The 27,344-nt window shown below is 47.1% G+C and overlaps 1 long non-coding RNA gene across 1 annotated transcript in view; it reads right to left on the bottom strand.

The window, feature by feature from the left end:
• Window positions 1–2,296: 2,296 nt before the first annotated feature.
• Window positions 2,297–27,344, bottom strand: part of LOC141737935 (uncharacterized) — a 30,875-nt gene continuing 5,827 nt past the window's right edge. The window contains exons 2-3 of the long non-coding RNA XR_012585279.1: window positions 11,317–11,435; window positions 2,297–3,295 (exon numbers count right to left, since the gene is read on the bottom strand). This is a non-coding gene — a long non-coding RNA (uncharacterized LOC141737935). The remainder of the gene's footprint in view (window positions 3,296–11,316; window positions 11,436–27,344) is intronic.

Genomic DNA, 27,344 nt, shown 5'->3' with positions numbered 1-27,344 from the left:
GGACAGTAGCAATAATCTGGAAGTCTCCAGATGCTGACACAGTTTTCCAAGCACAGCTGGGATTTTAAGAACTCTCCACACAGTCGGACGATGCGCACGACATTGAACTGGTCGGCTGCAGTTAGCATACTTTGAACGGTGCCAGCCATGATGGGTACTGCCCCGGTGTAGGTGTACCTGATAATGAACCACATCATTTCAGGTGAAGTGCCCTGGATTTTAGAGACTCTCTTCTCTGCGTTGTTCCAGTTGCTGGAAAACAAAGCCCTGAAAAAAACAAAGCAGTGCTGGGAGGAAGTGTCACTGGGAAGCTGCCCAGTGACAGGACAAGAGGTAATGGGCACAAATTTGAACAGAAGAAGTTCCATCTCAACATGAGGATGAACTTCTTTACCCTGAGGGTGGCAGAGCACTGGAACAGGCTGCCCAGAGAGGTGGTGGAGTCTCCAACTCTGGAGACATTCAAACCCCGCCTGGACGCGTTCCTTTGCAGCCTGCTCTAGGTGACCCTGCTCTGGCAGGGGGGCTGGGCTAGATGATCTCCAGAGGTCCCTTCCAACCCCTTGCATTCTGTGATTCTGTGATCCTGTGGAAAGCAGCTTTGCTGCATTAAACCCTGTTATCCCCTGTGCCTCCTTCCCCAGGCACCGGTTTGGTCACTCGCAGTAGCCATGTTGGGAGGCCGTGGAGTTTATTACTTTATGTTTAACTAGCTAGTTGTTTTAAAAAGGAGTCGTGGCCTCCACCCACAGAGACACAGGGCGAGTGGCACCTTGCTTCAACAAGAATACCAGGGAACAATGGTGTGTGGGGAAGGGGAATTCTTCCGCCTGATGGCAGACAAGCCAGGCTGGCCACGCTCCCAGCCCTGCACCGCATCTGGGGGTTCGTCAGACATCACTTCCAGCGTTGCTGTTAGATCTTTGGTTGTGGGTGAATTCTGGTGTCCAGGGAGGTACCAGGACTATGGGGAACTGCTGGAGGAGAGTTTGAGTGCTGAGGGAAGCGCTGGAGATGATACGCTAAGGCAGTGCAGCACAGGCTAGGAAATACCGTTTGTCCCCATCCCCTCTTGTTTCAGGCTGAAGTATTCATACTTCATACCTGAAGTATTCACTGCAGCTACAGAGGATGTTCTTGTGAGTAAATTTTGAAGTCATCTTGAAATCCTTCAAATTGCCTAGTAAAATTCCAGGTATTTTCCTAGGCTTTGTACCTGTCCTGCATCATACTGTTGACACTTCCCACGTCACCTTTCATTTTCATGCAACTCAAGGTGATTAATGGGTTACATATTTCCAGTAAATTACTCAGACGGACCCTGGAACCTTTACCAAGTCCGTTACTGTGGTAATTACCACAAAGTCCATTACTGTGCTGTCACTGGAATATAACTGGGGAGATTTAAGGGAGCCATAACGCTAAGCTGCTAAGGCAGTGAAAATTGCACACTGGTGACCAGTTGCTCAAAGAAGCCATTCCAGCGCAGGCCACCAACCAAGGTGGTTTTGCTGCATCATTCAGATACTGGTGGAATGCAATAATTGTGATAATAATGAATAGTCATGATAAACATGAATAATCGTGAATATATGTAACATGAATATTCACCCTGGCAAAAATTAAACAAAGCTGTGACAATTTGGTGGCCTGGCAACAAAAAAATAAGCCTTTTACCCCATCTGGTATCATGCCGGTGGAGACAAGACCCCTTCTTTAGATTTCATTCTTTGAACTAATCAAACCCTCCATTTTCACTACCAAATGCAGTGTTATTTATGCAAATCAACACCGATAAGTGCAATAGTACACAACTGGTGCTTTAAATATTAGGAAATGCTAACACTGACTCTGTTGGATAACTGAGACACCTCGTGGCCATCCAACACCTTTAACCACCCTGATTCTGCTGCCAGGTCTGTCCCTGCGGTGCCTCGGCACTCTCCGGTGGTAAAACCAGTCAGGGAACAGCACCGCATTGCACACAGCTCCAGCTCCGGCCCTCACCGTGCAACAAAAGCCAGTACCTTGGATGCTGCAATAGCAAAATACTTCTGCATTTGAACTGGAAAGAGAGAAGGAGCTTCGAGGCAGCGGCAAGCTACAGCCTGGAGCAGGCCTTGGACTCAATGGATTTGCGGGCTCAAGCTTTCACTTTTCAGAGAGTTTTAGGAATCATAAGGATCTGATTTTACACCTCCCTGCCCTCCGACCGAAGGAAGCATGGGCCCAGGTTGTCATCTCAAAACTGACATACGCAAAGTGTGCCATGTTTGCACCATGAACCAAGTGGAATGAGTTTGAATTGTTGAATTGTTTATTGCACAAACAGCAAGAGCAGTCCAAGAACTTTCACATCTGCTATTCACGAACCCAATTTAATAAGCCAAGTATAAAATACACAAAACCAAACCTTACTTGTATCAGAAGAGTGCTGTAGTTGAGATCTGAGATGCTGTGCATGACTATCACTTCAGGGCAAAATGATTATGATGACAATTTCTCAGTGATTTCCCTATTTTGTCTCTTTCTAACAACACTAAACCCCAAAATAGAGAGCAAAAAGTAAGGGCCAAGGGCAACCAACTTTTGTTGTAAATGGAGGCAAAAGACTTCTTTAGGCAAAAGCAGAAGTCAAAGCTTCTAGTAGTTGTACAACAGCTGTTTTACATCTTTTCCCATAATTGCAATTCAACACCAATTCATTTAGCACTTAGCTTTGCCATGTTGATAGAAGTAAGGATCGTTTGATGCCTTCACATTTCCTCCTGCCAAACTCTACACCAACTATTGCTGCTAAAGGCTGAGAAAAACCTAAAGAAGTTTTTAAAACACTCTACACACCCAAAGTTGCGGCTTTTCTTCCAGAAACCCTTTAGCAAAGGTTTCCCGCACCTTCACTGCGCCATTTTCCAGAGCAGGAAGAGCTGAGGTGGTTCTCCAACATCAGTGGGACTGCTGCTGTCCTCCGGTGGATGAGATTGTAGAGTGGAGACAACCTCGTGTCATCAAATCCTCCTCAGAGCTCAGCTGCTGCCCGGATGTTGCCTTTGATGCCTGGATGTTGCCCGGATGATGCCCTTTGCTTTTTTTGGCTGATGCATTTTTCTAAATGGAGAAAACTGACCTCATTGCTGGTCTGACATCACCGTTTCCCAGTTACCACTGGAGGAGGTCAGTATCTGGGTTTCTTCCATCTTCGCTTCCCTTTAAAAACACTCCAGGGGCCCTTTGATCGTCCTGCAGTTGATGGTCTTTCATATGAGTGTTCCTACTTTTTACCTTCCCAAAGACCCTGGAAGTTAGAGAACAAACAGCGATTTTTAATTCTTTTTTTTTTTTTTTTTTTTAAATTCCATAAACACCCTTAAACCAAGCTTCATTATTCTTACTTTTGTGAATTTCTGTTACATTTCGATGTGTGGTACGACACAGTTTCATTGCTTCATTCTGATGGTACCCCTGGCTGGGTGGGACATTGGTGGTTGAACAAGACAGATTGTTGGGGATTACAATATTAGAATTAATTGTGCAATCACTTAAAATTAGATTGAATTGAAACTTGAGTGGCTTTGCTTGCCATGAGGGATTTTGCTTGGTACGAGCAACTGGAGTGTGGAAACCTCGGGCTGCAAACCACAATGGCGCTTTAGTTGAACCTTTTCTTAGTCAAAAAGGAGAAACGTGGGATTCTTGCACAACAAGATAAACTGGACCAAGCCTATAATTCAAGGAAAGGAACTTCAAAGACAGAGAGAAACCATTCCATCTGAAGTCAACAGAAGACAGATGAGACCCAAGTGCGGATTAGACGGGAGGATGATGAAACTGCGAGAACAGAAAAAATTTGAAAGATATCACTCCAACCAGTGCAGAAAAAAAGCGGCTATTGAACAAATCGATTGGACAAAAAGTCCACGCGTGTCGCATGGACAGACACCTGAACACCTTGTTGAATAGACTGTGAGGCCTTAAAAGGCATAGGAAAACAACTGAGAGGGCTCCCTCTTCCAAGATATCCAGCTCAAGCTGAAATAAACCAACTCTGTGGCAGAACCTGGGGTTTGGACTTTTCTTTCCAGTCGGAGGCTAAGGCTGGATCCAGCTGCACCTGGACTCCTCTCTGAGAAGGAGTTTAGAAAGCAGGGGGTCCAGTCTGAACCTCGGGACTTGGCAAACACAGATGTTCTCAGAAAACACAACAGACATTCTCAGAACACAGATGAACTCAGAAAACACAGATGTTTGACTTTCAACCCAGCCAACACAGCCAGAAGCCCATGGGGCAGGGGGAATCCTCAAGCTGCCCTTAGCTCCGCTCCCCCTCTGCCCCCCTGGGCAGCTTTGAAAGTTTCAATCTGTTTGAGCCCAAAGCAGCAGGTTTCTAGAAGAAAGATGAACAGCCAACCTTCCACGCTCTCTGCATGGAAATACACCTGGATCACCTGCGTCTCCATCCCAGCACGGAGACTCACTCGCATTGCAGTAGGGGCTGCCTGTGCTGTGGGGCATCTTTTCACAACTGGCCTGCTTTAGCTTCCTGCTTTCCTTCGACACAAGACGGTGCCTCTTCTGCGGGCTGCAAACAGCCTGCACATCAGAGAGCCTTTATTAATTTCTCCTTCTCTTCAGCAAGGTGGATAGCTAAAGTAAAAAACTAGCTTGAAACATCTCCGAATGGCCGAGGCAATTAGAATGCGTTATGTCCAGCACAAAAATCCATTAGCCCAAGCCTGCCTGGGTGAACTCCTTGCAACACTAAACAGCCAAAAAAACGCTTTAATTCAACTGGAGGATGGGGTGCAAAGACAGACCTTGAAAGAAAAATCGTATTATTTCTGCTGTCATAAGTGGAATAGCACTTTCCTCCACAGAAGTCTATACAACAGGTTTGAAGTGTAGAATTACTAAGCACTGAAGTTACATCGTTACCTAGTTTCTATCACCAAAAAAAAAAAAAAAACTTTCTGTGAACCAAATTGCTGTTTCCTGACAAGGAACATTTTAGCAACACCTGCCGCAGAGCCAGGTCACCAGCAGTTCCATTTACGGAGCACTAGGATGTTACAGAACATCCCTGAAAATCATCATCAGTAAGTTTAATGCGAACAGGATTATTAACATCAGTAAGTAGTTGGGAATTATCTTATTTAAATCAGCATGGGTGCCAGCGCTTAAGAACAAATCCTGTCTGCAACGAGTAACAGCACGTTATAGTAACAGTGCTAACTACAAAATGCTGCATGTTGTTTCAGAGTTATTCTACAGACCAAGTTTCTCAAAGCAGCAGCAGAATAAAACCAGAACCTCTCCCTGGGGAGCACCTCCTGCCCCTTTCCCAGAGCATGGGAAGATGGTTTCATTGAGGAGCGGCATCTCGCACAAACCCCCTGCAGTTTATCTACCTTGTCTTCAGCCTCTGCCGCCTCATCCTTGAGGTTTTTTTCTATCGCTTGAGCTCGGCTGTAGACAAATCTAATTTTTTTTTTTCCCACATGTAGTAATATTCAACACACAGGGACACAGTCTTCGTCTGAATCTATTGTGAGAAAAACAGAAGCGATCTATAATGGAAATACTGCAATAAAACATTTAATGCCCAAATCTACAACAGGTCTATCTAGCACAGCTTTCCTTTCTCCCATTGTCTTCGATTATCACAATGCAATGTACGGGTGAGATCTGACAGAAAAGACAGAAAAAGTCTTTGGAAAGGCAGAACTGTATGTTTCACACAGGTGGTCAGCATAGCGTGCCATTATTATTTTAGTATCTCTGGTATTTTGTACCAGAAATATTAAATATTCTGTTGTAATTACACTTTAGGGCAAATCATGTCTTGTACTGATGTCTTTTTAGCATTAAGAAGCAAACACTAGGTTTCTAAGAATAGGATTCCAACACACAATTCAAAACACGACTTCCTGGGTTAAAACTGTCAATGCTAACAGCCATAGATCTGCCTCAGTCTAACGGCTTTACCTTCTGTGTCAGGTAAAAATCCTTCTTGTGTACAGAAAAACCCTCTTCAAACAACTGTTCCTCAAGAGGTGACCAAGTATCTGAGCCTCGTAATAAACAGTGACATGCAAATTACTAGAACACTCTCAGGCTTACAGAAATCAGCACAATCTATTCTTCACATATCAACATCTTCTCCTCCTTCAGAAAGCAATTAGCAAACACTGCAGGGAATTCATTAGCCATAGTAGTTATCATTGCCAGCAGAGTGAGCCGTGCGCGCTGTAAAGCAGGGGCACGACTGAAAGGAGGAACGTACAGACATGGGTATTTGGCACTGCCGTGTCTCAGCGTGTGCTCCCGTCAAAGCAGGGGGCTGAAATACAAGGACAAGGCATTCCCTGCGCCAGAAGGCACCGTAAGCATGTGAAAACTGAAGGGCTTTGCTGCTCCTTTCCCCGCCCCAAAGAAGACAAATCATTGTTCGCACATTTTTAAAAATAAATTCTTTCAGTCAGAACAAAGAGAACGTCAGTATCTGTTCACACTCATAGAATCACAGAATGGTTTGGGTTGGAAGGGACCTTAAAGATCATCTCATTCCAATCCCCTGCCATGGGCAGGGACACCTCCCACTAGACCAGGCTGCTCAAAGCCCCATCCAGCCTGGCCTTGAACACTTCCAGGGATGGGACATCCACAGCTTCTCTGGGCAACCTGTTCCAGTGTCTCACCACCCTCAGAGTAAAAAATCTCTTCCTGATATCTAATCTAAATCTACCCTCTTCCGGTTTGAAGTCATTACCCCTTGTCCTATATCTATATGCTCTGGTAAAAATGTCCCTCTCCAGCTTTCTTGTAGGCCCCCTTCAGATACTGGAAAGCTGCTATAAAGTCTCCCTGGAGCCTTTTCCTCTCCAGGCTGAACAACCCCAACTCTCCCAGCCTGTCCTCATAGCAGAGGTGCTCCAGCCCTCTGATCATCTTTGTTGCCCTTCTCTCCAACAGGTCCATGGCCTGCTTGTGCTGAGGACTCCAGAGCTGGACGCAGTACTCCAGGTGGGGTCTCACCAGAGCAGAGTAGAGGGGGAATCAGTCCCAGGGCTGTTGCCTCAGCATGTCTGTTCCATGGAGGCAGTCCAAGGAACCCCAGAAGAGCCCAAGGGACCCTGGAGCCTCCTCTCTGACAGCCTGAGAGGTGCCATGGAGCCGCTGCCCAGCGTGACCATGCTCAGACACCTTCAGAGCTCTGCTCTGCCCGGGCTGGCTGTGCGTGGGCATCTGGGTGGCCTGGTAGAGCAAATGGGTGGAACTGAGGGCAGGACAGGAAAGAGGTTGGTAAGGACTAGCTGTCTTGGAAATCCAAGATGGCCCTCTTTTTGCCATTGGATCCCCTAAAGACTCGATCATTTTCCCTTGCAAACCTCTCAGGCTAGAGCCCTCCTCACACCCACTGGTCCCCTCTGAACCCCTCCGTGGTCCCGGGGTTGCCTCAGCCTTACCTGGTTGCCCCCTCAGAACCTCTCAGCACTTCAGCAGGTCCAGTTTGATCTGCTCTCGAGGCCTCGGTTTGCCCCCTGGTCTCCGCAGCACCCCTTTAGAGCCTCCTTGCACCCTCCCTCTGAGCCTCAGGAACCCAACCTAGGCCTGGGGACAGCGGGGGGCACAGTCTGACCACAGGACTCCTCCGTTTGCCCTGTAGCTGTCACAGGATCACTCTAGTGCACTCAGGAGCCTGAGGCCTCCATTGTCGCCCACACCCCTCTGCAGCATCTTGACCTGCCCCCGGGGAAGGCTGTGTGGTACGAGGAGCCCTGGGCCAGTGTGGCAGGGCTGTACTCTGGCTCTGTGGGGGCTTCGGGGTGAGGATGGCACCTAGCAGGGTACAACTCTAAGGGCTGCAGTTCTCGGCATGCTGGGAGCTGCTGCCTTCCAGCACAGCACTTCTGGGCAGCCATGTTGGCTTGTGGGGCATGGTGGGAGCTGTCGTCTTCTGGTACAGCCCCACTGTGCAGCCATGTTGGTCCCCAGGACGTGCCGGGAGCTGTATCATAGAATCATAGAATGGTTCGGGTTGGAAGGGACCTTAAAGGTCATCTAGTTCCAACCCCCTGCCATGGGCAGGGACACCTCCCACTAGACCAGGCTGCTCAAGGCCCCATCCAGCCTGGCCTTGAACACCTCCAGGGATGGGGCATCCACAGCTTCCCTGGGCAACCTGTTCCAGTGCCTCACCACCCTCACAGTAAAGAATTTCTTCCTAATATCTAAATCTACCCTCTTCCAATTTAAAGCTGTTACCCCTCATCCTATCACTACGCTCCCTGATAAAGAGTCCCTCCCCACCTTTCCTGTAGCCCCCTTTAGGTACTGGAAGGGGCTATAAAGTCTGCCTGGAGCCTTCTCTTCTCCAGGCTGAACAACCCCAACTCTCTCAGCATGTCTTTACAGGATTGCTGTTCCAGCCCTTTGTGTTCTCTTGTGTGCACTCATTTTCAATTTTGGGGGATGGATCTTAAATTCCCTGTGTGTCAGCGGGCAGGTTTATAGGGCTGGGGCAGGGGACACAGACGAGGGTGTCGGCCAGGGAGGGCAGAGGACTTCTGGGTTGGCAGTGAAGGTCGGGGGTAGGTGCTTTCGTGGACGGGTGTGTGCCAGCTTTCCTGCCAGGCGGGGGGATTGCTTCATCATGTGCTCCCAGTGAGAGAGGTAGTAAACTTTGTCCCTGGAGCGAAAATATAACAGGCTTCTCTGCAGAAGAATGCTGGATTTTAGATAGCACAGATGCGGCACGTCCCTGGAGTGACCCGTGTTACCTCCCCGTTGACCGGGATGCACGGGATGTGCCAAGAGCTGGGGCCAGCTGCATGCTCTGTGCACAGAGAGCATCGGCACTGCCACACGTCTGTCCTGCTGTGCCTCCAGAGATGCTTCTGCATGGGCAAAGCCCCTGGACTATTTCCTGGATGCCTGGTAGCCATGGGGCTGCAAAAATATGTGGTTGCTGTGAAAAGACAAAAACCTTGGCTTTCCTACAGGACACAGCATCAGACTATACGACATAAACCACTGTGGGCTGAGCCGCTTGTAACCTGCACGCAGGTTAGAAGCAGGTTACGTCCCGGCGGTGCTCACATCTACCGCATCCAGCTCACGCGGGCAGAACTGGCCAAATTTTGTTCACTGGGGCAAATTAGACCCACGTGGGGGCTTGCTCTGAAGCCTGCCTGTGCTTCCTGACAGCATGGGGAAGGGTGTGCAGAGTCAGGCCCTGCTCCGAAAGACCCCCCTGAGTCCCAGCAGAAAGGGGCATCACTTCCAAGGGTTAATGTTATTTTAAGATACCTCTGCAATGCAGTTGCAAATCTGAGTAGCTGAGAGCAACCTGCTGAACAGGAAAGAGCTCATTAAATATATACTGTCACTGATTTATAAGACAGTGCGGAGACAATATAATTACTGTAATTATATCAGATACTTGCTGTAGAGTTGCCATTTGTGTTGGGAATTTTATCCTCTTGCTATGGCAGGAGGATTAAAAAACCCACATATACCTGCCAATATATTTCGTGCCAGAAATAACTTACTCAGAGGCTGTTGTTTGATCATTCTCTTTACAGACTATGGAACTCATTAAGAGTGTCATCGTCTTAGGGATGAAGGGGAAGTAGGTAAAGCTTTTGGGTAGCATGCTGCTCACTTCACGCCCATGGGGGAGGCAGATTTTGGCCACAAAGGTGACTTGGCAAATGCAACCCTTGCCAAGGCCATGTTGCAGTGAGAGTTTATACCTGTAGCTTGCAAGAAGCTGCTGAAAGAGAAGTTTTGGTGGAAGATGTCTGCACTTGCCTGCTTCTGCTGGTGCAGGTACCCACCGCTGGGATGGGTGGGCTGAGAAAGCCCATGGTGGGTGCTGGGCGTAAGCTCCCACCGTGCCTGCCCCGCCGACCGACAGCACTTGTTGAAGGATGCCATGGCTGGAGCGCCTCTGACATAACTTATTTCTCTCCCCCATGAAGGTTTTCTATAGCCCCCTCCTGGCCTCGCTGTCAGGGTTGGGAACACCAGGTGACTCCCATCTATTCTAAAAACTGGGTGCCTGATTTTTGCTTGTCACTGCTGTGACAGAAAACAGCTGTGCAGCCAGGAAAGTATGACTTGTACAGTCTACGGACCATAAAATATGGGCTTATATGGCGCTATTGGGTAAGGTGTGAAAGGGAAACTACAAGGAGGAGAAATACTTGCAAGGCACACAGCTATCAAAGAGGGTAGGAGCTGCTCGCCATGACCTGTGAATGAGCAGAGAGAGAAACTGGGACGTGAGGGTTGCTTTTGTAGGGAGGCAGCAGACGGATTTTCGGGTCACTGGGCCACTTTGCTGGGGGATCCCAGAGTGGGGAAAGCCTCAGCTGTTCAGAGGGATGCTGGGGTCTGAGGAGCACCCACCACAGCCTACAGCTGGAGCTGGGAGCACCCCAAAACCTGCGAGTCCATGGCAGGTTTCACAAAGCACCTTTGCAGTGGAGGAGGCAGCAGATCAAGTCCCTTTCCCTGCAGAAGCCATTAACCAGTTATTAGTGGCTACAGCAACAACTCTGTGTGCCTAAAGAGAAGGGAGAAAAGGGAAATTTGACAGAGAGCTTTCCCTTCTGAACACATCAGGTTGCAAGATAAGATCCTCTTGCTTAAATAGTAAACAGGTTGGACAGAGGCAAGGCAGCAGAAAAATAGGCTTGCTCTTGAGCAGTCTTTAAAATGACAAGATTTGCTTTGCTCAGAGAGTTTCATCCCGGGATCTTGGCCCAGAGATCGCAGGGCCTCTGCGGCACTGCTGAGGGGGAGGGCTGGGGAGGGAGGTGGAAACAAGGCTGAAGCCGAAGCAGCCTCACTATTTTCTTCATTTGAAAAAGTGTTAAATTCTATGGAAAAGCACACCACTGATTTGGTAGAATTATCATTGCTGTTATTTAATTCCCTGCACATTTATTAAATGTAAGCCCTGAGATAAAGGTGCTGTAGAGCATTAAAACAACAAGCCACATCCATGAGGAACATGGCAGGGGCGTTGGAACTAGATGATCTTTAAGGTCCCTTCCAACCTGAACCATTTTCTGATTCTATGTTGATTGCATCGCACATAAGGCTGAGCTGAGGAACAGGTGAAGTGACCTGAGCCATGGCTGAGCCCAGCAGGGACCAGGACGTTTTGCGTTTCAGCCTTGTCTCTTCACCACGGTCTTGCCTTATTCTCCTGATTGCTTGGCTTGTTTGTAAAAAGACAAATAAAATAAAAATTCAATTTAAAAGAATTCACTTAGCTTCATAAAACAAATGAACAAAACCATAACTCACCAGCAGGCAAGTTGTTAGTCTCTGATTCAGACACTTCTTCCCCCTCTCCATCCTCACCAGCTCTTCCATTATTTTTAGTCTTGTATGAGTAAGTCAGAAAAGAGACACGTTGGAAGACCCTGTAATACGAGACCCAAAGAGTAATGAAATGAGCAGATTACAAGTGCTGCCAAGGTGCGTGTATTATCTGAACATCACGTTTACCCATCTGCACTAATGACAGCACTTCCTGTGAATGCTCTTCTTCCGCTTACTTCTTTATTAATTGAAACACGTGTTTAGAAATGGCAGTAGGTGTAATGAGAATGACTGCACCTATACCAGTATTAACACTCTCCCTGTTTAATTTACTGTGCTCTACACACGCATATCTGGTGCTGTGAATGGCCACAGCTTTTTTGCAATGCATACTCTGGCTTCAGCAAAAAAAGCACCTTTAATACCCAAGAACCAGAAAAACAGAGACAGAAATGGCAAACCACGGCAAATGATATATTCTCTTCATTCTGGTTAGTTGTTCAGACAGGCGCTGGGACACAGAGCAAGCTGTGATACTCCAAGCTGTTCGAGTTCTTGACACCGTCGCTCGCATACAGGGCAGTACCAAAGCAATAACTAGAAAGTGCTGGCACGTTTTCCCTGAGGCTGCATCACCTGCATCAGCTGCTATTCCATTTTATCCTCTGTTATTTCAAGACCACATTAGTCCTTCTTTTTATTTTCTTCATGGTTTTCTATTGATCCCAAGGTTCCTATTTGCAGAGTTCGGTGCTTTGATGACCATGGCTTCTTCTCTGCTGAGGGTCTCATGTTGCCTCAGAAAGAAAATTATCTTTCCGATTACTTAATAAAACCACTCTGAGCTTAAGACATTGGCCTGGCAAGAGGATGCACATAGGTCAGTTAAATTTGCCACTTGTGACAATACTTTACTTTTCTGTTTCTCATCTTCCCCTACAGGTTGAGCTGGTGTCCCATGCGTAACACGCTTTGGGATTTGTGTGTGGAAATGCAACAGTGGCTTCGCAAGCACAGCAGCTGAAGGGCAGAGTCTGGAGAAACCAAGCCTAATTCACCAAGGTCTTATGCCACTTCTCCTGTTTTACTAACTGAGAGAAAAGGCCTCCTTGCTGCCTCTGAAGGTGGCTTCCACCATCACTAGTGGGTGATGTGCAGTTTTAGCCAATCCTAGCGTCATCTTTATTTTTTCAGTCCCATGTGATGCACAGACTGGAGCAATGCTGACCCTGTTGGCCTGGGTCCGTGATGACGTAGACTGGCTTCAGCTCCATTTCCCCTTTCTTGACCCTGCTAAGGTTGAAGTGAAGCATACCTTGTTCAGAAAAGCGGGGCTTGTGTATATTATCCCCAGACATGTGATTGGGGCTGACATAGGCCAGGGTCTTTTCCACATGAGATGGTTTCTTTTTCTGCCTAGAAACTTGGGATGGCATTGGAAGATTTTGAGCATTTGCCCAGAGCCTCTGGATATCCAAAGTAATTCTCAGCCGGCTGCCAGACACCTCTGTGTCCTTGGCAAATGGCCATGGTCCAGCTGCAGGTCAACTTCACAGAGTGCGTGTGGTAAATCACACACGCGCATACTGTATCAAACCTAGCGCATATTTGCAAGGCATCTTTTAACATATTTCAGACCCCGAAATCGCAGACAGAGAGATGGCTGGGGAGGTGGAACAGGGGAATGGGCAGGACTTTCAAACTGCCTGGTTTGAGTAATTTTAATTATATCATTCTGGCTAATAGCAGACCACCAACAAGGGGTGTGAAGGCAACTGGTTGTTTCTCAGTAACTTAGTGAGGATTGTAAGCATGCTTTTTATTGGGGTGATTATACATTTCCCTTTTCTAGTCTTTACAGCTCTCATCATTAATGTTTTCAAGTTCTGGCTCAGGTTTTCACACTATATGGCAGTCTTTCACCTTATATTAGTTTCTTTTTTAAAATACTAGTGCAGGATTTAAGTGATACCGTTTGCAGAAGGAATGGAGACCTTAAGCGTGAAAAGTGACTGCAAGGGGCTGCAGAAAGATGTATCCATCTGGTTTTGTGAAGAAAATGATACAGTTCTTAAACTGCTGGTAAAGCTTTTTCATTGCTTCATGCATGGCCCAGCTCCTGTTTCCCTCTGACTTCATTAGCGTTTGGCTGAATCCCAGTTCCTTTTGAAAATAATTAATTGCGGAAAAGCTATCCGTATTAGTATTATTCAGCCCCAACTGTATTTACCACAAAAGCAATTACCAGGGAGCTGGGAGATGACTTTCCTACTCAAAAAGATTGGTTTGGCTACAAGAAGAGCTAGGAACCAGCGTTTCCCATGGCCTCAAAAAGCTGGGGAATGTATTTCAGCCACAAAAGCCCATGTGGACATCCTGTCCCTCTGTCCATGTCAGACGTGCTGTTCCCACCATTGCTGGTCCTGTGCCGAGGATCACATGGTACCGTGTTGGGAACACACACTACCCAGAGCCACTCCTGTCACCTTGTCTCTGCCTCCAGAAGCTGAGATCTGGAAAGAGGTCGTGAATGTTAACCAACATTTACCAGCTTTTCTCCATGTCACTTTGTTGATAAGAAAGATTTGATGCGAAAGAGTAATGTGTTAAGAGCACACGCTGGTGGGGGCAATTAGATTCACAGAAGCACGGAATGGTTGAGTTTGGGAGGGACCTCTGGAGGTCACGTGGTCTAACCCCCCATGGGCTACCTAGAGCCAGTTGCCCCAGACCATGTCCAGACAGCGTTTGAATACCTCCAAGGATGGACATTCCACAACCTGTCTGGGCAACCTGTGCCACTACTTGGTCACCTCCACAGCCAAAAAGTGTTTCTTGGTGTTCAGAGCGAACCTCCTGTGTTTCAGTTTGTGCCCATTGTCTCTAATCTTGTCGCTGGGCACCACTGGAGAGAGCCTGGTTCCATCCTCTTTGCATCCTCCTTTCAGGTATTTGTATACATTGATGAGATACCTCTGAGCCTTCTCTTCTCCAGGTTGAACAGTCCCAGCTCTCCCAAGCCTTTTCTCATAGGAGACACGCTCCGGTCCCTTCATGGCCCTTTGTTGGACTCTCTCCAGTATGTCCCTGTCTCTCATGTACTGGGGAGCACAGGACTGGACACAGCACTCCAGGAGTGGCCTCACCAGTGCTGAGCAGGGGAGAAGGATCACCTCCTTCAACCTGCTGGCAACACTCCTAATGCAGCCCAGGATACCATCTGCTGCCTTTGCTGTAAGGGTGTGTTGTTGGCTCATGGTCAGCTCGGTGTCCACCAGGCCCCCCAGGTCCTTTTTCTGTCAAGCTGCTTTCCAGCTTGTCCCCCATCATGTACTGGTGACTGGAGTTGTTCCTCCCCAGGTGCAGGACTTTGCACTTCTTCTTGAACTTAATGAAGCTCCTGTCAGTCCATTTCTTCAGTCTGTTTTGGTTCCCCTGGGTGGCAGCATGGCCTTCTGGTGTATCAGCTACTCCTGCCAGTTTGGTGTCATCAGCAAACTTGCTGAGGGTGCACTCTGCCCCATGATCCACATTAACCCTTTGCAGTGGCAATTCAGTGATACAGACTTGGTCATCACTGCTCTTTCCAGTACACTCGGAGACCTCCCTCTTCTAGCAGAGACACACACTTCCTGAAGGCTTGGTGATCCTGGAGCTTAGCCATGCTTCTCCCACCAGGAGGAGTGTGTAGCCCCTTAGTCTTCATTTGAAATCCCAGGCATTGTTTAATTTGAGAGTTGCCTGAATCTGCTGGTTTGCCTTTAAACAGCGCAGTTCAGCCTGTGCTCTGCCACATCACCTGGTTGCATCGATGTTTCTGAGCCCAGATGCAGTGCAGAAGGACTTGGGGTTTCCTCACCATGATGCAGAGGAGCATGAGGTGACACTGCCATGATGAGCACTGCAGGTTTGCTTTAACACTCACCAGCATATTGAAGAAATGCTTTTACGGGTGACAACACACTTTGCTTTAGAAAGTGGTTACACCGCTATTCCATTTTTGAATGATCTCCTCCCCTGGTCTTTCCCACTGGCACAACTCTGGGATGGCATCATTTCCAGATGGCATGGCCAGACCTGGAGGATGCCTGGAGGAAGGCCTGCTGGAGGCCTTCAGGGCATCCTCCCCAGGCAGACAGTGCATGCGTTGAAAACACTACAAATTCCTGAAATCCTTTAAAAATCCATTTTCAGAATGAAAATAATAATGAGAAAAGTAGTGCTGTTGTAAGGCCATGTCTAAACCCTGCTAGAATATTTCTTTATCTGTGCCTATAGTTACTATTCTCAGGTGTTTGAGAAAACCCATAAAACATAGTAAGATCTCAGTTCCACTCTGTTTTTAACTGTGTTATGGGACAGCTCTGTTGCAAGTGGACTACTGGTACGGCTTTATTGCTGATGTAGTGTTTTGCCATCTGGGTCTTCCCACATAATAAGTACTTGTAAGTACTTGCCTCTTCCTCCTACTTCAGGCAAAATGTCTATGAGCTCTTTAACAACCGCAGCAGCTACCAGTATTAGTTAGAGCACATAACCAGCTTCCAGCCTGGCTTCTTGCAACATTTTGGGGCGAGGAACGGATCTCACCTTTGCAGCTTTTCCTTAACATACAAAGACAGGTAGGTACGATCGTTGGGCACGCATCCCATGTCCTGAAGAGTTTAAGTGATAAAACCAGTCAGGATCCAGCTCTTTTGTCAAACTGAGGGTTAAAAAAAAAAAGATTACTGCTGGTCTAATGTAGTAAAATGTAAATAGTCTAACGTAATCCTTTAGATATGGCAATTTAATGAGAGGTCTGTTTCTCCAGCTCATCGGACATTGTGGCTGATGTTTAAAGGCAACAAGAGGGTTATTTTGTCTCTCACTGCTGTTTTCTTCTGGCTGGCTCTGGGGAATGAGAGAAAGATCATATCATGGATGATGTCTCACTTTGATTGCAATTGCAGCGCTGGACATTCAGATGCCATGATGACAAACCCAGCGGAGTTGCTTGTGAGATAAACTCAGCGGGTAGATTTTCATTATGAACATCAGTTGATGAGTGAGAGTGACAGAGTTACAGATGGCATCTAACACAAGAAACACTGACACCAAAGAGGTTGTTGAGGACATGTAATAATCCAAACAATGGGAATTTGCTGATGCCAGGGTCTGCCTCTTCCATATGAGCCCATAAAACTTTCCCGATATTGCTGACAGCGGGAATGCTTTTGCTGAGGCAGTAATAAAAATAATAAATGGGTTTACCTAAACTCCTACCAGTCTCTAATAAAAGCTTGTCTAGCCGTGGAGCGGTGAGAAATTGGGAGGCTGTGCAGGAAGCCCCTGAGAGTTTCTTGTGTCTTGCATGGCCGTGCCCCGGGCCAGCCCTGGGAGCGATGTGGCAAGGTTAGACAGAGCCCGTGGGAGCAGGGACATGGTACTGCACAGCAGCGGCGCGAAGTTGCGTGGAGGCTCTCTTTCTTCACCTGGTTTGCGCTAGCTTTTCTTTTTGTGGACATACAAGGGAGCTGGTTGTGGTGTTTGATGTCTCTCGTGGTTACAGAGACTATTCTTTGGCGTGAGAGAACTTTCACAGTACAGTGACCTAAAAATAATGCAGGACCTCTCCGATGGATTTCCAGGTGCTAAAAGTCTTCTGGCCCCTTAGAAACGGCTGGTTGGATGGCACATGGTGCAAAACCCTGCAGCAGAACTTGGTTAAAGGGGAATTTAGGTCACCTCTGGTATGTTATGTTTAGGGTCACATACTTCAAAGCTCTGAAGACTTGGAAAGGGCTAGTGATTAAAACTAAATTCCTGGATAACAGGAAATGCTGAGCACTTACAACAGGGAATACTTTTCATGCTAGCTTCTATTGATGCTTCTTGAATTTTGTAGTAGTGGAGGCTAGTAGTTTCATCTTTGCCCCTCAGGATTTCACAGACATTTTTAATTTCTGACTCCACTCTCTTCTTTTCCAGGCTGAGCTGTGCAGGACCTGTCCCACATTTCTCGTTTCTCAGGTTCCCATCACTGCATCCTTTCTGCTTCTGGAGATGGAGATACTAGATCTGCACACACTGTCCAAAATGTGACACACCACTGAATTCTACAGTGGCATGCCTACATTTTCTGCTCTACTCTGTTTCTTTCAGGTTAATTCCCAGCATTTGTTTTGCTTCTTTGGTCCCCTTTGATCAGCGTGTTGATGTTTGAACTGCTGTATGTATTACAGCCCCCTGCTCGTGCTCCTGGCCAGAGAAGTCCATCCAGACCCCCAGGCAGGTGACAGTGAGGAAGGACCGATATCCTTCCCCAGCAGTGCAGTGCGGGGAAGGACCTGCATGTGTGGTCTGAGTGCTCCTGCTCTGCCCACCTGTGACCCCCCCACTTGCCCTGGCTGGGACTTTCCCACCCCTTCCCAGCCCCTCCTTCCACCCTGACCCCTCTCCCTGTCCTGGTTACCCCCAGTGTTCACTGCCCACTGCTCTCACCCTCTTCTTCCAGGGATCTGTTCCAAAAAAAGGGATAGACATCCAAAAGTACTGCCAGCACCTCGTGCACCTTGACGTTAAGCTCAGAGACCCATTGTTCCTGGACTGTAATTATGTGACTCTACCTTTTACGTTCCCTGTTGCTAAATCACAGCAAACTAATTATAAATGCATGTGAATGATTTTTATGACTCTCAAATGGAAAAACAGCAACGTATCCTGGAACAGATCCAGCAGGGACAACGCATTATTTTCAAGAGAATAGTCCAAGCCCTTTCCAAACATCACAGGCCACATTTCCCTCATATCAGTAAAACCTCCTTGACAGAAGTGAGCAGAACCACACTGTTGGCAGCCCACTCTCCTGGGACAGCCAAGGATGAGATGGACCGACAGGCTGTGGGGTGTAGGTTCGAGTTTAATGATCCCACCATGACTTTTGGACCCATCGAGTTACAATGCAGTGAAAATGCAGAGCTTGGAACCCTGTGCACGTCCATGTTTCCATCTTGGTGGTGCCAGCTGCTCTGTCCAGACCATTTTACAGACCTGAAATCTTCCTGAGCTGTCTGGCAACATCACTTTCTTAAAGTCCAGAGTTCACTATGCACTAGCCAAAAACAAATGTGGACAATTTGGAGAGCAAGGTTGGGTCTTGCGATTTTCATGCACGCCCAGGCATGCACGATTATTTTAAGCATTGATTGACTCTTAAAAAACTGTTTGGGTTTTTCCCCTCTTTATCTCATGAATCCCCATGTCAAAGCAGACCAAATTCAGGCCATGAAAAGCATCCAAGCACTGCAGGAGGAGATGGTAGAAATTTCATCCAGCTTTTAGACCTCTGAGAGTAAATCTTTGAGCAAAAGGCACTTTTTAAAGCTTATGTGGCCTCAGTTAGGTCTGAGTCTGATTGTGGATGTGATTATACACCCAGAGACACCTGTTCACATATACACATTTGCACACATGAATGCACATACATGCACATACATTTATAGATATTAAAAACCATCAACATGTAATCATTTTCATTTGGAAGTGACGATTTTTGGTGGAAGCTGCTGAAAAGCTTCTCCATGGTGGCAAATACCTCATGTATAATGGAGTCATCGCTTGCTCTCACTGTCTTGTTCTCCTGACAAACCCTGATTTGACCAGAGATGAACCGTAGCCTGAGTATCATCTTATAAACCTGTCCCCAGCACCAAGAAAGCTGTTGGGTGTGAGCATCCTCGCAATGGGTGAGTTGCAAGGAGCTGAGTGCTGCCCTCCAGCTCTCTTGCAGCCCCTCAGTCCCAGCTCCCTGCAGGGCTCAGCTCAGCCCTTCCAGAGTCCCACGGAAAACCCACATTATTGCCTTAACCACTCAGGGCTGATCTCATAGGAATTGTGAGCCTGCTACCCACTAAACTACTTTTTTTTTCACAGGTTTTCTTTAAGAATGAAATTAAAGCATCAGGGTTTAATTGGCATTGTCCCAAGGACAGCATGCCTTCAAGGGAGAAAAACAGCCCCTGCCTAAACATCTGTGAGCGAAATCTTCGTGCAACCCCTGAGGAGCACGTCCCTGTTTGAGAGCGTGGTAAAATGGGCAGAGACATGAAAAATGTTTCTGGCCAATATCACAAAGCCTTCCAGATAGAAAGCAGAAGGAATGGCTGCACAGCCTCAGAATTGCTCTTGTCTCCCAAAAATCTGCCCTGACGTGAGGGCGGTTTTTTTGACCTGGTCTTTTTTTTTTTTTGCACACCGTTCATTATATCCCAGATCAGGAAGGACTTTTCATTCCTGCTGGAAAAATGTGTGAAAAATCATGAAGGCTCTTCAAAATGACTGCAAACGCCTACAAGAGTCTAAAAATACACAGCATTGACAATGTGTTCTGCACCAGTTATTGTCTCTGTGCTTGAGACTGCGAACCGATAGTTTCACTTGCCAGCATTCAGTTGAGGAGTCTGGTATCTCTCTACCTATAATACAATTCATTTTAGCGATGAAACATTACTTGTATTTGTCACTGTTGTTTGCTGTTCAGTGGGAAATAAGCACATCATGAGGAGGGTCATGCTGGCCGTAGCTGCAACCCATTTGGAGTTTTCTGGCCGTGTCCTCTCTTTCCAGCCAGCACTTCTGCCTTCGCCCGAAAAAACTTTGGGTTTTTTTCTCTATTTCCCAAAACGTGTAGCTATAGCTTGTATGATAACCTGCTGCTTTCCTTCAGGCGGGCTGCCATCCATCAAGAAATCCCGTGCGGAGGAGGAAGGGCTGGGGTTGAGCTGGGCTGGGCTGGGCTGCTCCAGCGAGGGGAGGAGATGGGGCAGAAACAGGAGATGGGGCAGAGACAGGAGCTAAGGTGTAGCAGGGGGTATGGGAGGATGGCAGCTCCCACTGCCAAGGTGGGTCTTGGAGTGGTGATGGTGGCATCTCCCACTGCCGGGAGCATGGCTCTGTGATGACTTTGCTTTCTTTAGGAAATCTAACCCACAGGTTTCCCATAACGTCTGCAGTGTGCTATCAACAGTAATTGGGTTAAAAATAGCATTCCTCTTGTTACAGCTGTTATGAGAGACGTGTGCCCTGTTGCTGGCAGTAAGACTGTGAGCACATAACGGGTGAACAAGCTGCAGAGGTGTTAAGTGTACGGTTAAATGGTACGTAAGCATATGAAATCAGGGTTATCTTATTGTTTTGTCAAAAGGGAGGCTGGAAATCACTGGATTGCATTCAGGAGTTTTGTACAGCATGGTCTTGTTCTTACTGCTGCTTCTGGGGCTTCCACTGTAGCTACAGCCAAAGAGCAGAGAAGGTGGTTGTGGTCTGTGCACTGTGAAATGCCCCCTGAAAAATAGGATCGGTCCTCTGAGACCCATCTTTCTGCTGTCAGACAGGCCACCCCCCACCCTCCTCCCCAGACCCTTGGAGGTGTGGAGGACTTTCATGCACAGTGACATTAATCACATTTGGTGCCTGTATATCAACCTTTAAAGCTCTGGACCTTAGTCCAGACCTCAGGTTTATGGTGTGCTTGCAGTCCTACCCCTGACATCCAGACCCATCTGTATCTCTCACATCTGCCTGTTTCCTTCACATGTAAACCGGGACGCTAGGCAAGGAGACTGGTGTGTCCTGGGCTTCCAGTATGGCATTAGGATGCACCCAGGATGCATGCTGGTAGCACAGACCCTGTGCCTGCGTTTCCAACCTGTTACACTGGCATAGTAATGTGTATACTTACCATAGTACGTGTTCTGACCACACAGAAGAGCTGTAGGATAAAATCACTGGAGGATGTCAAGTAGAAAATGCTTCTGATGGGAGCTGAATCACAAATGTGTGTGAGAGAGGAGATACAATGAGAGCTCACCTGCAGTCCCACAGCCAAATCTGTTTGTCCTTCTACAAGGTAGCTTCTGTTTGGAGTAGACTATAAATGCTGTTCTGTGAGATTCTTGAGTCGGATGCTAAAAATAACAGGTGACCATAAAGACTTGTTTCTGTCATTAAAATCTGGGATCAATCCATCCCATCTGTTTATATGGAGCCATGGCCATGCATGACTGTCTCCTGCATAAGGCTGTTTCAGCTTGTGTCTGCCCACGAGGGACCCGTGTGGTGGCAGCATGGTGCTGCCTGTGGATGGGGTCCTCCACCGTCCCCAGTGAGTGCACAAGGGCCATGGACCTGTGCCTGCCAGAAGTGCCGAGTTCCCATGCATGGTGACACGTATTGCACCCAACCCTGGGCTTCACAAAGGGGTGACAAAGCTTCATTAATTACAGCATCGGAAGCTAGTGGTTGCGTAGAGACTTGTGATCCTGAGTGACTGTACTCAGGATGGGCAAATGTAGGACATTTCCAGCCAGTTGGGGCAGTTTCAATGCAAGGGCTGAGGTCTTGAAATGACAGTTAAGATCAGCTGGAAAAGAACCCAAAAGACGGGTAGCACATTCCTTGTATGTCCTGTGGGGTCAGTTAGGTGTGGAGACTTGAGACAAAGCACCAGGAGCTTCTGCCCACCAGTCCCAAACCCACCCAGCCAAGGATGTACACAAAACCCCAAGGTCCTCTCCAGAGCTGGGGCTGCAGGAAAAGGGGGTCATTCCTCACTCAGGATCAACAGAGCCATGCCCTGGAAAGCAGGGCTCTCTGGAGGACTCCTCGGGGAAAGCCATGGACTGTGACTCTGGTGTGGGCTGTAGTCAGCTGTCGTCCTTGGATTGGCAAGAGAAAACTCCAGGTATTGAAAAACTGATTCATTCTTGTGAAAAAGCTGTATCTTGAATCCATGGCTAGAAACGGGCCTGTTTAAATGAAAAATAAGGATATGCTGTAATTAATGGCCTAAACATGGGACTAAGGAGGTGGAACCATATTCACCTGTGATATACCATAAGCTCCCAATTGATAAATGTCTGCTAACGGGGTAGGTCAAAAGTAAAAAGCACCAGATTTTTATCTACCACAGAGATACATATGCCAGGAGCCGTAAGAGACAGTGGTATGGATTAGGATGCCCAGTCGTCACCGTGCTTTTTTGAAAGATAGCATCTGTGGGTATTTTAAGTGCTGCTGGCAAGCTGGTGTCACGGACGGGGTGGAGATCAGGAAGGGAGAAATTACGTTTCCTGGATTGCCACAAGATACTTTTTCAGCCTTAACCTCTCAGCTCCTCTTTGTGTCCTCTTGTTTAAAATGGCAATAACGTCCTCTGTGCAGCTCTCAAGAGTGCTCCAGGGTAAATGCACTAATAGCGTGGCACGCTCTGAGACCTCGGAACGAGAAGTACCATATACCATATAAATTTACCATATAAGTACCATATAAGTGCAAAGTACGCTGCTGCTGCTGCTGCTTTTCAGCAGGCTGGTGCGGGGCTGATGGTTCCCTGCGGCGGGATCCCTGCAGGCATTGTTATTTATGCCTTCATTAGCAAGAAGACCAGTTTACACAAATTCCCTCTCCCCATCCTTGGGAAGGATGGGTGCTTCAAGCGACATCCGCCCTGTTAATCAGTTCCCCCTCTATCAGCCCTTGATTGCGTCTGCTCCCGGGGAAGTGCTGCTCCTCAGCTGATCAGCGTGAAAGGTCGGGTCACAGAGTTGTTTCTTCATCTCTCAATTATTTCACATTATTAATGACTTTCCATCAGCCGGCTCCTTGGGCTGGCTTTCTACATTAAACGTCGCTGCTAATTGCATAGATGCAAATCTGAGTGCCACTGAGAGGAAGAAACTGCCATGTAGCTTGGTGTGATGTAAAGCCAATACAGGTCACTTGAAAAATTAACCGCATATATGACAGGTATGAAACAACTGGGGGATGTATAGCTTTCTCTTCAGCGGGACTTGGTGTGTTTGGGCTGCAGCTTGAAATTGCCACGGATTCTGCAGGGAAAGCTGCTTTATTTTTTTTTTTTGTGAGTCAGCAGGGAGGGAGCGTGTTCACAAAGGAGGCACCCGCTGTGCTCCCAGCGAGACTTTACTTTGGTTCACACCTCTTTCCTCCCGCCCGCAGGACGGCAGTCAAGCCACAAATGCGGGGGGCAATCTTGAAGAAAACCCATACATGAATTGGAAATTACTGGCAGGGTGAGCAGCCAAATAACAGCTTTTCAACTCATTTTCTATTTCAGTGTTCTCCGGCTAGCTAAGTAGAGCTCTAGAAATGTGGCATTCGCGTGATAATAATAACAGTAATTCTGCTTGAGAAGCTCCCACGCCAAAACGCTCAGAAAGCTGCGCTGCGGGATAATGAAATCATGACACTATAACTCACATTAAAAACGTGTAGGGTGAAGAGTTGTGTTTCCATTCGGACCAAAGAAATGCGATCCTTAATTAATTCTTACATCCTCTTCTTGAGCAGGATGGCGAGGCACGGGATGCTAATGAAGGCAATGGCATGAAAGGTGTGTTGTCACGGCCCCGTGCTGAGGTCACCTACTTCCACAGCGTTAACGCTGAGATTTGGTAAATCAGTAGCCGCATGGCTCCTGCTGGTAGTAATTGAAGCAACATTTCTAATAGCCGAGGCAGTGCAGGCAGATGAATAGGGCAGGGGCAGAGTATTTTGCCTGTGCTGCACACACTGACTGGTTCCTGGCTACTTTTTCTCTCTTGGTATGTGTCTACGTGTACACACACGCACACACACGCACACCAGCGCACACACAAAAATCACAAATAAGAAGAGGACAATTTGCAGCTGAGGGAAGCTGGTTGCTTGCTCGGGGGTTCTGTGTCATTTACAACGTACTGCCAACCTGAAGATCCAAGATACAAGCTGTGTTGATCTTTACAACAGCAGGGCTGACAGCATGGTTTCCAAAAATCCCAGGTACAAATCTGAATTGTCTCCTATTTTGATAAAAGCCCACCTCATCTAAGCGTGTATGCTTGTGCTCAAACTCACCACTACCTGCAAGCGCTGCCCTTCCCCGTTCCTCACAGCACCTGAGATCCAGCAATAGCAGAATCCCAGTTTTAATTCTAAATAGGGATTTATATGGGATTTTGCAACATTTCAAGTACTCTGAGGGACTTCATAGACTGAGTTGCTGGATCTGGACCAAAACCTTCCCCAAAATTCCCAAATATCAGGAATCTGGAATTCCCTCCCTCTCTGCAGGCCATTCTTCTAGTTCAGCCACTAAATAAAAGATTTTTAAAAAGAAGAGAAGAGGGGAGAAACAGAGAGACAACGGGAGAAACAGAGAGTTTTTCAGCATTATGTAATTGTTTTTAAAATACAGTTTCTCCGTGGTTCTTCTCTTCTTTAATCCACATTAGATGTTAAATTCTGAAGGATGAAAGCGTGGTTATTTTTTTCCCCATCTGGTATTTCCAGCCACAGCATTCTATCTCTTCCTTCAATTTCCGTGGCACCCTCTGCACTGACTTTTCAACAATTCAGCCAGACTTCCTGGCAGAACAGCAGCAGGATTTATATCTGTGGCTGGGTGCTCTCCGTACCTCCAGTTTCCCATGAGTCACAGGCCTGAGTCCCAGCTTTTTTACATTCCCCCTATGCAATGACTGACACGCATAGTTGGAAATTATAGCTATATATACGCACACACATACATATACTGAATAAATTTAATTTTCTTCTGTCACTCTTACCATTCCGGTTTATGACATGTCAGTTAACTTCAATGACTCTCTACCATTTTCCGTGTTCTGCCTCTCCCACGAGTTAGCTCCGCAGCTGCGTCAGCGACGCTTTCTGATGACAATGCTGCATTTTAAAAATGTGCAGGTGAGCTCAGGAGCTATTTCTTTCTCCCACTCAAATACGTATGCTGATTTGGCACTAAGAATTCAAGTTGGAGTTGTTGTCATCCCTTCTGTAAGACATTTTGGGCTTTGGGATATTCTGCGGTTCTAGAGGTACGAAGCTGCTGTCCGTAACTTCCATCTTTGTGGTGGCCTTGAGCAGAAAATAGCCTGCTGTGAATCACTTGAGCAGAAGGTTTGAAAGAAAAAACTTGAGTATCACCTAGAAATATGAGTTTCAGGTTGATCAGCATCCTTATTGTCTCATGATTGAGGCCAGGGCTGCCCTTCGGTGTGGATAAAGTGGGACCCTTCTGCCCCAACATGCATTTTCTGTGATATTTTCCATAGTGTTCCCATATTTATGTCCAGGGAAGGAGAGCAAGAAGTGCATTGCCTGCACCAGAAAGCAGGTGAGCTCCAGTCAGCCCAGCCAGTCCCTAAAATTTCTGTCCCCTATTGTCAGATCACTCTATGCAGGACTTGCCCAGCCTTCAAAACCTCCCTGAGTGAACACGGCTCATTGACTTTAAATTAATTGCATTGCCAACATATGATTCTTGTTTGGGTTCACCAAGTTTCCCTGCTTTTAGGTTTTATCCCTGTGTTTACTCTGAAATTGCACTAATTGTTCTGCTTTCATCTTTAATGCGTCTCTGTTTGAACAGCAACCACAGGAAGTTTGATTACAGTCTGAAGTTATATCGGCGCCTGTTCTGCCTGACTCTGTGCCACTGAGTAAGTCCCAGGTTTGCTCGCTGTTCACAGGGGGCTGAGACACCCCGAGGTGCAGGACAGGGCTTGTTGCGGTGGCATCACTCTGCAGAAGGACCCACCGGCACCAGTGAAGCTCGGCACTGATATTTGGTGTCCAAAGGGCTCGGCTGCATCACTCTTGTCTGAGTCTCTTCTGCAAAACAAGCTCTGTGACCTGGACTGTCACCACCTTCAGGGATTATATCTGGATGCTGCAAATTATCTTGATTTTTCTGATTTTTAGAGGGAGGGCCAGAAGGGAGGACAAAAGCCTTCCAGACACCTAAAGCACTTGGTCAATGAAGGAGGCCAGAAGCAGATGGGGTGGGTTAGTCTAGGGAGACTTGGGTAGAGAAGACAATACCAGGTTTCAGACAGATAAATACAAGGTAAATGGAAGGGCTGTTCCCAATGTCCACAGACTACAGGTAAGAAGCCATAACTGCAATTAGGGAGATTCACCTCAGACACCAAGAAAAAATTAATATAAGTAAAGCCCTAGAGAGAAAGCGATGGTTGTGCAACACTAGTGCCAGGAACTAAACAAGCAAAACAGCTTTGAGAAGTGTTTGCATTACAGGTGTGGCTGCTTTTGAGGCACGGGTGGGCTTGGCAGCTTCTGTAGGTCCTTCCACCCTACTTTAGGTGTGTCCATGCTTCAAACACACTCAGTTCTTCAGACGCACCCAATTCTTTCCTGGTCCTAACAGCCAACCTGTGCCAGATCAGCAGATGTGCTCTTCCAAGAGAGGTGTATTCGTGGATTATTTTCACTCTGAATTTCACGACTTGAAACCCTCCATGTACATATTGTAGAGGTGATAAATGTAACCGAGCTTTCCCTTGTAGTAGCTATTTTATTTGTTTCCCTTCTTACTTTACCACTCCAGAGAGTTAGCAGAGACCGGCTTCGCGACTGAAATTCATCCCCAGTCCAGAGCTGCTGGATGCAGAGCAGGTGCCCTGGAACTTCCCACTTCAAATACCCAGCCCCAGTAAGCCTTTTGCACGCGGTCTCTCTTCAGCAATGCCACCCAAGGAAGGGCCACTCTCAAGTTACCGGATGGATGGACTATTTTCAGGGGAGCTACCAGCAGTCTAAAACCATATTGGTACATGCTTTTCCCTGGCTCAAATTGTGGCTCCTCTGTGCTGCATTGTGTAATGCCTTAAATTTCACAACTGTTGTGTTATACTGATAGGACTCTCACCAGAGAAGCATTGTTCTGCTCTCCTGTGAAAGAAGAAGCGACTAGGAGCTCTCCTAAGAGCATTTCATGGGCTTCAATTTCTTTGCAAGAGAAAGCATACCTAATTTTAGTTTAAATGGATTGTTAATTTGACGTGTGGATTTGAATAACTGAGATAAATTCTTGGCTTTTTGACATTAAAATATATTAAGTGACAAGTGCATTTTGCACGCTGTTATTTTCTGAAAGGTTCTTTCTCTGTATAGCATCTAATGATAAAGCTCTAATGCGTAAGGGTCCTGAA

Source organism: Larus michahellis, chromosome 1, assembly GCF_964199755.1.
Source record: "Larus michahellis chromosome 1, bLarMic1.1, whole genome shotgun sequence".
In the NCBI taxonomy this organism is placed as follows: domain Eukaryota; kingdom Metazoa; phylum Chordata; class Aves; order Charadriiformes; family Laridae; genus Larus; species Larus michahellis.
This window is presented reverse-complemented; position numbering and strand designations above follow the sequence as displayed.